The 12183-nt window shown below is 38.3% G+C and overlaps 1 protein-coding gene across 3 annotated transcripts in view; it reads right to left on the bottom strand.

The window, feature by feature from the left end:
* Nucleotides 1–11571, bottom strand: part of tn (tripartite motif containing protein thin) — a 172296-nt gene extending 160725 nt beyond the window's left edge. For all 3 annotated transcript variants that reach the window (XM_067141475.2, XM_067141477.2, XM_067141478.2), the window contains exons 1-2: nucleotides 11440–11571; nucleotides 4144–4235 (exon numbers count right to left, since the gene is read on the bottom strand). The gene's annotated coding sequence lies outside the window, so the exon portion shown is untranslated. The remainder of the gene's footprint in view (nucleotides 1–4143; nucleotides 4236–11439) is intronic.
* Between the last annotated feature and the right edge of the window lie 612 nt (nucleotides 11572–12183).

Below are 12183 nucleotides of genomic sequence, written 5' to 3'. Positions count from 1 at the left end.
TTCTAATGTGATTGAAATAGTTGTGGATATTCGTCAATAGCTGCTGTTAGGTATAGATTTGATGAGTGATATTTCACGAATTACATTTTTTGTGTTTATAAAGAAAGGTGAAGTAAATAACACGATTCGGTGCTAGACACAATGGTCAGTTCAACAGCCTCATGAATTGGCCGGCGTCGCTGGGTTTCGGTGAGAGAACTGAACTAGCAACTCAAATATGCTCTGTTTACGACGGTCGTTATCGTAAACTTGGAGTGGAATTGCAGTGTGTACATTCATCCGTAAATTAGATGGGCCTAGAGCCATGAATGACGTTCTCCACCCATAATTACTCTGCAAGTATTTATACAAGTTCTAAACTTCACCGAACATTCTAAGAATGTTCAGTCTTCCCTTCACACATAGCTGAATTTTCTCATAAAAGAGATGCAATTAATTACGAAGTATTATTTGCTGACATAATGAATTTAAATTTAAAGCCTGGCAGGATTCCTGTCATTTCAATACCTCTTCACCATGAAGCACTATATCGACTGCTAAGCTTAGCCGTATCACCATCCCTGAAATTCATTAATCCGCTTTTGATAATAACTTTAAGTTACTTTGCATCCATTTATCAATTTTATGCACTTATTCTGTACTAGTATTGAACTTCTTCTTCTTCTTCTTCTGATTACCCTCCAGGGTTGGCTTTTCCCTCGCACTCAGTGAGGGATCCTGCCTCTACCGCCTCAAGGGCAGTGTCCTGGAGTGTGAGAGTCGGGGTCAGGGGATAAAACTGGGTAGGAAGACCAGTACCTCGCCCAGGCGGCCTCACCTGCTATGCTGAACAGGTGCCTTGTGGGGGATGGGAAGATTGGAAGGGATAGACAAGGAATAGGGAAGGAAGCGGCCGTGGCCTTAAGTTAGGTACTATCCAGGCATTTGCATGTAGGGGAAGTGGGAAACCACGGAAAACCACTTCGAGGATGGCTGAGGAGGGAATCGAACCCCCCTCTATTCAGTTGACCTCACGAGGCTGAGTGGACCCCGTTCCAGCCCTCGTACCACTTTTCAAATTTCGTGGCAGAGCCAGAAATCGAACCCGGTCCTCTGGGGGTGGCAGCTAATCACACTAACCACTACACTACAGAGGCGAACTACATTCATTAATCCGCTTTTGATAATAACTTCACGTTAATTTGCATCCATTTATCAATTTTTTGCACTTATTCTGTACTAGTTTTGAACTTGAGGAAATAAAATACGAGTATCATCTCAGTGCTTGTCTGGGATAAGTGTTGAAGATACTATGCAACAACTGAGGGTGGTCTCCAAAAGTAAGCACTATATTGTCAACCTCTGCATTTCATAACATGAGATTTAATAACAAATACAATTATGTCCACATATTTAAGTATTGGATTTATTATAATGTAAATCAACATTTTTCCACAAAATCGTTAAATTAACACCATGATAAAATTGCTGTGTGTACCGTCGTCTGCAAATTTGGTGAGCCTGGAGTCATGAATGATGATGCTCTAGTCTACAGTTTTTCTGCAATTATTTTGATTTCACCGAACATTCTGTGGATTTTTAGTCATTCTTTGGCACAAAAGGAAATACAAAGGGGATAAATAAGATAATTTTGTGTGGCTATTTTTAGGCTGGTGCTGCCTTTGTAAGGCAGAACCTCTGACGAAGATGGGTGGCATCCGCCATGTATAGGAAACTGTGTGTTATTGTAGTGGGGGATTGTGTTGTGTGTGAGTTGTAGAGAAGCTGGGGACAGTAAAAATGCCCAGTCCCCGAACAGGGGAACTAACAGTTTAAGGTTAAAATCCACGACCCGCCGGGAGTCGAACCCGGGGCCCTCTGAACCGGAAAGTACTACGCTGACTATTCAGCCAATGATTCGGACAAAAGGTGAATATTCGAATGGTAATAGGAAGTACCGAACATTGAATGTGACAGAAGGTGATTAATGGTGTCGTTCGTCCCTCCATGCAGGCATAGTTCGAGCTTTTCATTTATGACGTGCGTGTAACAGCAATTAACGTACGGAAAAGCCAACAAAATAATTTTAAGAAAATACTAGGTTAACCATAGTGCACATGTACGTGTAAGGGACTCTATTGTGAGAATATTTCTAGAGGGAGGAGAGAGGCCATGTTTATTAAAGTGTCTTAGTTTTGGTGGATATGTGCTCCATGCATCTAATGATAGGCCAGCGACTTCATGTTAATATGGATGTATTTACTCATCAACCAAATATCAGGCGGAGTGCGAGACTCATGAAGGTTTAACGGTTAATCAATTATCTTTCTCTGCGTTGCTAAAACACTCTATCAGAGACATTGGCAGTGTTGCGCCTTAGCATTTGAAACTGTTACAGGTGTTATGTAAGGATTCAGAATGATAACAAAATATTCTGAATTTAAATCACTTATCCGGACTCTGTATACAGTAGGAAATTACCGAACTTAGGAAAATGTATGACACAGTCATGAATGTGCAATAATCTTTGTTTAATTAATTTAGAATAGTGTGGAACCTTAATGACGTAGAAGGGAAACTTTAAACTTCGTGCGTTATTAAAAGTAACTTCGTCTCGTGAGTAAGTGACATTTTTATGCGCCACTGGCTGTGTAATTCCTGCCACACTGTCATATCCTTTTGAATAATTTCCAGGTAAATTCAAAGTTACTGAGTAACTTTTGTCAAGTTGACTACTCTAAAATCATATTATGTACGTCAAATATAATTTGAACATATTCACTATCATTTGACATTAACATTTCACATTTGACTTACACTACAGCGAATCAATGACAGTGCTACTGAATTAATGGAATTAATAATTTAACTGGCCATATGCAATTACATTGCTGAGTCAAGGCGATGACTACTGAGAAATATAATAAAGACTTTGATACAATAGTTGAACATTTTTGAAGTTTCCGGAAGTTGCTTTCCCTCTTACCATTTAACGCCTCATTTTCTGAAGTGAAAATGAGAGATAATACATTATCATTATTTCCTATGATGCCAGGAAGGTCTAATTTCCATATTCCACAGTATTAGAATACAAAAGGACAGCTCCAGAAAATGTGGACCAAGTTTTCAGTAATCTCCACAGAAATTCTTTCGATAGGTTAGTAAGATTGCATTATAAATTACATATATCCGGCAGCTAGCACTAAATTATTTCCAGTATGTTACCTGAAAGGGTGATTGTGAGAAGATTCACAAGAATATTCTAAATTCAACTAATGAAACATATTTCCCTGGTGAACGACTAGGTGTATGACAGCATTAATATCATTTGAATAAAACGTGTCTACAGCATGAATATGTACAGGACAAAAGGCGCATCTAGATGACGGTGAATAACGGAGAGGGCGATGACAACTATATAATGAATAATATAAACGGTGTGTTCTAACCAGGCGAACCCATACATTACGTCCATATACGGTCTTTTGTTTACATGCAAGCTAAAGTGAAATAATTATCTCTTAACATCGATGCTCAGTTATATTTTTATCGATGTTGTTTTAGCAAGAATTAGCTTCAGGAAATGTCTGTCGACATTCTGTACACACAAATATCTGTGTAATGACCTAGTAACTTAACTTTACCGTTATTTGTACAGAATATTTTCTTCTCAAGCCAAAGACATTCCGTTCGATTTGTCTGTAAATACAATCTTAATTACTTCTCGCGAAGAAATATGTATGAATCTCTTTCATTATAAACGGAGCATTAAGAAAGGGCACCAAGTTAGTTAACTACCGTGTCAAAAGTATTCGACACCAATTGTAACGGACTTATAGATTCCATGTGGAACAAATAATTACAAAATAAAATGTAAAATCTACACCCCACGTAAAATAAGAAACATAACGAAACAGTCTTCGCACTTATTTAACAATGGGAATAACCAAAACTCTTCATTGTAAGTAAACTACGGTGTTCACTACATGATTCAATAATGTGGTTATTGTAGAAACTTATATTGCCATCTTGCTAAAAAAATTATAATGAATATCCATGTGTTATTAAATTTATCTTTCATAGAAAAAGTACTTTTGTCATAGTTTTCCTATTTTAGACAATTATGAGTATTTATGAGGTAGATTTAGAATGAAGGCTACTCACCTGGATGTGTGGGAGTACTGGGGAAGTGCACTAACGTCCGAGGCCTCACGCGTGAGGCGACTATCTGATACAATGCTGCTTCATGATGTAACCTGAAATATAAACCATGTGTAAGAATTTTAGAATTAAATACCAATTCCATAACAATTGAACAGGAACTTGTGAACTGAATTTGAATTAATTAATCAAGATGTTGGCTCACTCTATTACATCGTGTGCAGTTCAATTTAAAACCGGGTACGCTGAAACAGTACTTTGCATAAATCATATTTCTGATAAAACGGAAACGTCAATCTTTTGACACACACCTTACATATCCAGGTACTCAGAGGATATTCGTGAACTCGAATATAACTATCGTATGAAAGAATTTGTGATGTGTCACTTTGGTATCATAGCAGACATTGTAAAATACAGAGTTTTTATACTTACGGCACTAACAACGAATAATGGGTGATTCACAAGTTTTAATATTTACAGACATGTCGAGAGGCGTATGAAATACATTTTGCAGTCATCGGAAGACCGCGTAATATCTCACTGACCGTGTGCTCCAACGTATACCAGTTTCAAGCACAGTATGATACACTGTATCAATAATCACAAAGACAATCTACCGTGTCTGAATTACGAGAACTGATATCCACAGAGACCCCGGCGTAAGACTGCTAGCATAAGGAAATCAAATTGCTTCTATTTACAAATGATCCCATGGAACACAACTCCTTATTTCTTTCAAACCAGTGCAGACTCGCTCAACTGGCTTTAAATCTGTCAGTGGTACAGGATATCGAAATAACACTGCATGGACTATATTTTAGTTGTTGTTTTGTCTGAGTGTGCAGGAGATCTGATGAAATTGGTGAATGGTGTAGAAATAGTCTTGGAAAGAAGTACAAGATGAAAATTAATCCAACACCAAAATAATGGAGTGCAGTCGAGCGAAGTCAAATGATGCAGAAATATTAGATCAGAAAATGAAGCCTTAGAGGAAGTGGTTGATATTTGTTACATGGGTAGTAGAATAACTAACGACGGAAGAAATACAGTGGATATAAATGCAGAATAGCACAAACAAGAAAGGCATTTTTTTAGAAAAGAAGTTTTGTTTCTTCGAACATTGATAAAAGGGATTAGTAGGACCTTAGATGTTAGGCGCCTTTAAACAACAAGCATCATCATGAAAGGGTATTAGAAAGATGCTTGTGAAGACTTTCGTTTGGAGCGTGGCATTGTATGGAAGTGAAACATGTACAGGAACTAGCTCAGAAAGGAAGAGAGTAGAAGCTTTTGAAGTATGTTTTTACAGAAGATTGCTGAAGGTGATATGGGTAAATCGAATCACGAATGAAGAGATAATGAATCGAACAGGTCAGAAGAGAACAGTTCAACGAAATGTGACCAGAGGAGGAGATACAATGACAGGACATATCTTAAGATACTCGGGATATTTTAAGTCAGTTTTTGAAGGAAGTGTAAGCGGTAAGAACGGTAGGAATAGACCAAGGCATGACTGTGCAAACGGATTAGAGTAGATGTTGCAGTTACATAGAAATGAAAAATTAGCACAGGATAGGGCAGCATGGAGAGCTGCAACAAACCAGGCTACGGACTCATGACGCAAACAACAACAACAACAACAACAACAACAACAATAATAACAACAACAACAACAACAACAACTTGATATATTGAGTAATACAGCAAAGTACACTAAGCAGTGCTCATATGAAACACAAACAATAGCATGAGCACATGATTCCACATCGTTACGTATCGTATGGACGACCATTTCCACTTCCCTCAGTGTACGAAGTCTTGTTTTACGTTAGTGGACAGCAATTGCTATTTGATAAATAGTATCACGGAACGTCACGTCAGTCTGTTCGATGATAGACTTTTGAGTAACGACGGTAAACTTGCTGAAGGTGGACTTTGCTACATTTATGACAAGAAAATACTAGTTAATTTGATATTTTCGAACCGCGCGAGTTGACCGTGCGGATAGCGGCGCGTAGCTGTGAGTTTGCATCCGGGAGATAGTGGGTTCGAACCCCAGCCCTGACGATGGTTTTCCGTGGTTTCCCATCTTCACACCAGGCACATGATGGGTCTGTATCTTAATTAAGGCCACATCCGCTTCCTTCTCACTCCTAGGCCTTTCCTGTCCCATCGTCGCCATAAACCCTATCTGTATCGGTGCGAGGTAAAAATTGAATTTAAAAAATGTATTTTCGAGGAGACTAATACCGGTGGCTCATGGCTCATAATTTGCCATCCTACATTGACACCAAGTAAATTGAGGTTGGAATTCCATCTTCTTGTTTTTTATTTAATGTGGTATATTTTTAAATCAGAAGTAATCCTTTTATAAGTATCACATCTGAAGGAAACGGCTGTCAAGATGTGAATGCTGCATTGTTGAAGCAAACTTTTGTGACCTTTTCTTTTAGCTTGACGAATTCTTTATTTTTGGAGTGGTTGAGAGATAATGCATGTTTAGGATTGAAAATTATTTTCTTGAAGTTAGGAAATTTAAAGTTATCGTAGTTGAGTTTCAGGGTATACTGAATAACAGATGTTTTATTTCGTTGCAGTTTCAGGGAGCGCTGAAGGTGTATTTGTCTCTGTACCTTAAATACTATCAAATAATCAATGCTTATTCCTTTGCTGGCGAGACGTATTTACAGTGAACTAAGACTTTTGGTATGGAAAGGAACAAATGTTGTCACGTTAATTGACCTGTCTAAGGCTCACTCTTGGCTTTGACAATATGAAATTGACTGAGGTATGAGCGATGCTAGTAATTCCATTTCTTATGCAGTCAGTGCCTGTTATGAATGGTGTGACAATGTTGCTCATAGGGGAGGTTGGTGCATGCATTTCAGTGGGCTTGGCAGACTGATACCTAATAGCAACTTCTGGTTCGGTGAGGAAAGCAACGGGAAACTGCCTCACACCTCATTTCACTAGTACCCCTCTTCAGTGATGCCTATACCATCTATGAGGGCTGATGGCAGATCTGTTGAAGTTCTAACCAACCTTCGTTGGGTACTCAACTTACATACTCCATACTGAAGAATTTGAGAGGCCTACACGTTTGTCAGAAAGTAAAAACTTACGAGTATGTCTTCTTAGAAATACTTCGTTGATAGGCTTCCAAAATCGCCATTACTGTCCCTAACCGAAAATTTCCTCCCTCCTTATTTTTTAAATATTCGTTCAGTTTTTAGGTAATTTTTCCAAAATTAATTTATTTGATGTGAACAACGGAATCAGAATATAAAGTAAACTTCTACATCTCAACCATCCCTATGTTATTCTAACTTCTCAACTTTCTCTCCTATGATACACGATTATAATAGGGTTGTAATTTAAAGAGATAAAATTTGTGTGGAGACCGGTGGGCAAGTTAAACAATGTGCTTATTTTAAAAGAGACCAAAATATCTATACCGTTTAATCTAGCTTAAAGCCTTTCGGTAGTATACTATATATTACGTGTGTCAGATACAAACTACTACCAGCAATTCGTAAACCACAAATATTAGTATGGTGAAGTATTTCACTGACCTACTAACTAGAACCTTGCATCTTTGTGCATAAATTAATCTAAGTTTTAAACTGAGTTTAGGAGAACGACATTTCTATTAGAAAGGAAAATTACAGGAGCAGTAATTACTTGAGTAACACCTGTTCATTGTTTAGCGTTATTATATAAATGGTAGTTTTTGTTATGAAATACATTTCTGCAAAAGAGTTAAGAAACATATTTTGATTAAGAGCTTCTACATGTTTACTGTTAAGAAGCATCAGTAATTTAGGAAGTACGCTGGGTACAGAGTTGTGACATCATATAACATACACTGAAATAGTTTTCAAGATATTTGACATAAAATTAATGTGTGTCATCGTCTATCCACTTAATGAAGCCATTTTTACGTACTGTTAAAGAAATTTTGAAATAATTTAATTAACCATGTTACTTGGAAAGAGACCAACTTCAAAGAGAAATTTAAAATATAGATAAGCCCATCATTATATGATTAAGGAACTTTAATGTATTATGAAAATGACCCGTCTAAACCCGTCATACAATTCTCGAAAACATTGAAGGTTATAGAAACAGCCTAGAATTTTGAAGTAATCTAGACCGAAATGTGTATTTAAATTATGGGAATATTAGATTCATTCCTTTTTTTTTCTATTCATTATAATATAATGGACCTCACCCTACATTTCATCACACCATGTAAGATTCACGTTCTAATTTCTATTAACTGCATATAACAAGTAAACTAGTTGTGTTTCTATACACTTAACGTCTGAAATTTGACTGAACAGAGTAATACTAAAAGTATTAGCGGATAAATTTAGTATAACTTAAAATCTATTTTCGAAAATGAGACCGACTAATATTTGATTGAAAAACATATACCTATGACCACATAGGCCTATTGACTACTTACGGTGTATGAACTGTTCTCACTGAGCGAGTTAGCCGTGCGGTTAGGGTCGCACAACTGTGAGCTTGCATTCGGGAGATACTGGGTTCGAACCGTACTCTCGGCGGCACTGAAAATGGCTTTCCGTGTTTGCCCATTTTCCACCAGGCAAATGCTGGGGCTGTACCTTCATTCATGCCACGGCCGCTCCCTTCCCACTCCTAGCCCTTTCCTTTCCCACCATCGTCATAAGACCTATCTGTGTCGGTGCGATGTAAAGCAAATCGTAAAACAATAAGAAAAATAATTGAACTGTTCCTATAGCAGTTACAGTACTAAATCATATCTACACTGCTAACCTAAATCTTAAACGTCTTCTATGCTGAGCTTTTCTGGAACTGTTTCCAGGATACAGTTTTCTGTGCTCAAGGTATGAATTCAAATATTAATCTAAGTCCCAAACAACATCCTGCCTGGTTTCACGTGGCCAACAGACTATGGGTTGATGCGAACAAATGTCTAAATATTACGTTAGTGTTATTATTCAGTTACCGTTCCAACCACTGAGTGATCTGTCATGACCTTGAACGAATCGCCTACGGTATTAATATAGGTTACTGAGGAAATTATGCACATGACAAGAGTAGGTTTCCAATATAACTTTCAGGAACAAGGGACTTGAAATTTGTAGCCAACGATGAGGAAAGTGATGGACAAATATCACTTGAGCGAAAGTTCAAAGCAACAGAACATACTGTTCTTGATAAACTGAGACAAGAAACTCAGTTTCAGCCCATGAAAATAATAACTTGCTGAAGATTAAGTATGGAAATACGTCGATAGTCATGTAAATTAATATTTTAAACAAGAATTGGGAATTAATTGTTTCTGAGTCACGCTTTTCTTCTGAATTGTAGCGTCTATGTCTGCAAGCCATTTTATAAACGAATTATCACAAGCCAGCCATTCAAGAGGACATCGTTTTTGTACAACAATTCAGCAGAGACTGAGATGTACAAGAATAGTAACGCAGGGTCTTTTAGCACGCTGTTACAACGTTTGCCTACATAGTTCCTATAAACCATACGATATCTTCTAATTGAAATATGTTATTTCATTTTTCCGCAGTAATTTCCAAGTTATTCCTGCAGCTTCGCTTTAAAGGTCAGTGATCACATTTCAACGCAAAAAATGTATTATTAGAAGTATTCACAACATCCATCTTCAACATTGCTTGTACATTAGACATTGTCACTAGCTGTCTCTCTTTAGGTGTCTCGTGGACAATTCTGCGCACATATTATTCTGGACTTCAGAGCACCGGTATTTAAATATAGATTCATGTTTCTTAGCGGAGTTGCAAAGGTCGGCACATGGTTCCGTGGTTCCGTCTTCCATTCAGCGCAGCACCCGAATGTAGAATAATCCTAATACACAAATTCGTTGGCGTAGAAGAGGTGTCTGTCCAAATTCTTACACCATTCATTCGTTCTAAGCAAACTTAAAAGTTATTCTCATTTTTAGTACTACCCTTACTCCACAATGAGCTCCTCTTCTCCTTTAACAAGAAAGCTGCGGTATACTTTTTAAATGTAATCTTCATACGATGGAAATATATTACTACATTTTTCCGATTATTGGATGACGGGAGTGGCTGAACGATCATGAATATGCTAAGAATCTTGACTAACGCCAATCGGAGGAAGCACTTAAAAAATGGTGCGGGAAGTGGTTAATGAATCATAACTATGTTACACGAGACACTAAACCGAGCTCGATAGCTGCAGTCACTTATGTGCGGCCAGTATCCAGTATTCGGGAGATAGTAGGTTTGAACCCCACTGTCGGCAGCCCTGAAAATGGTTTTCCGTGGTTTCCCATTTTCACACCAGGCAAATGCTGGGGCTGTACCTTAACTAAGGCCACGGCCGCTTCCTTCCCATTCCTAGGCCTTCCCTGTCCTATCGTCGCCATAAAACCTATCTGTGTCGGTGCGACGTAAAGCAACTAGCAGAAAACAAAACAAAACAAAAAAAAAACGAGACACTAAATTCGAATGAGAAATTACTTGGGAAAATTAGCTCGGAAAGTAGAACGGGAAGCGATGGTAAACGTAGGAGATGGTGTTAAATGAATAAGATACGGGTGTCGAGAAGCCCGAATTTTCTGTCCATTTTAGATGGTCGTGGGTATGCTTCATTACTCCATCACTTCGTTAAGAAACTCAGGCTAACAGATTCATACGGAAAAGAAATGTTTTCAACCATGCTTAAATCGTTCTCACTATATAGTAAACCTTTTTCATTTGTTGGTTCTACTGTGTGGTCATTAATGGTCATGGAAGAGGGAATATGGAAGAGCGCTGAGTAGACACGTGGATCTACCGTCGACCATGCAACCCACTAGATGTATTCCTCAATTACACTTCTGCGGATATTATATGGAGACGGAGAATGTTTCCGAGTTATACGATGTTCACCTATCAACTGAAAGAACCTTCAAAGCCAATGATATCCAGGTGGATTTTCTTTCGCGTGGGAGTTAACCGAAGGAATACTAACCTTTTCGGGACACATTTGAGAGACCGTCTCTCCCAACACAGTAAATGTCTAAATCCAGCACTAGAAAAAAGTCGTTGAACTCAGCACGAAAACTCCCTGTAATTAAGATCTCCCTCATTCCGTATCCACAACACACCTACTACTAATGAAGAAACTAACTGTCATTAAAATAGTAAAACCCTGTGTATTAACACAGTTAATTTTGTTCTTTAAACTGTACCACGTTAAGATGAAAACATCTGAAACACAAATGAAGTAGGTAGACTCATCTTCTTGACGTTCCAAACTTACACTTCACAAGAACAATGTGTAGAAAACGTGCTGGCCGGACGATCGGAGAGGGGCTCCAGTATGAACTGCTACGGTGACTGGGCAAGCTTCGAATGTGCTCTACGTCCTGGCAGCCGCTTGCCTTGCCGGCCGATTGCCCCATGAGGTTTAATTATATCTCGCACTCAATGTGAGATATTCGTGGGGAGGGACGCTCCGTGTCACCAACTCACAGTCTGCTATTCTGTACACGGCAATTCCGCAAAAAGAATTGTTATAGAACAATCAACTGAGAAATGCTGTTGTACTTCGAGGAGAAGGGCCGACAACCTCATTGTCAATCTCTTGAAATCAAACATGAATTTACCAAACCCGAAAGTAACGCTTACTTTAGATACTTCATTAAGATGGAGTGGGCCTAACACCTTGCGTGTGACAATAAGATCATTCCACATCAAGAGGTACCGCTTCTCCTGACTGGTGTGCGAAATCATGTGATAATGATGATGATGATGATTTTTTGTTCACACGGCCCACAGCCAATTGTTACTCTTGTTCTTCGATTAGAATAGAGCGACGTGTTAAAACTCTGACTAATGCGGCGACTATTCAAGTACTATCGAGGAACGTGGTTTAAATCCTGTCACCATTCTAGAGATGATCTTCCGTGGATCCCCACTTTCAGTTTAAAATGGATAGGGTGACATTTTTACCACGGTTTTCATTTAAAATTCAAATGATATTTCTGGAATTGAAGATCGTTTA

Source organism: Anabrus simplex, chromosome 2 (genome assembly GCF_040414725.1).
Source record: "Anabrus simplex isolate iqAnaSimp1 chromosome 2, ASM4041472v1, whole genome shotgun sequence".
Classification (NCBI taxonomy): domain Eukaryota; kingdom Metazoa; phylum Arthropoda; class Insecta; order Orthoptera; family Tettigoniidae; genus Anabrus; species Anabrus simplex.
Note: the sequence above shows the minus strand (reverse complement) of the source record. Positions and strands in the feature narration are given on the sequence as shown.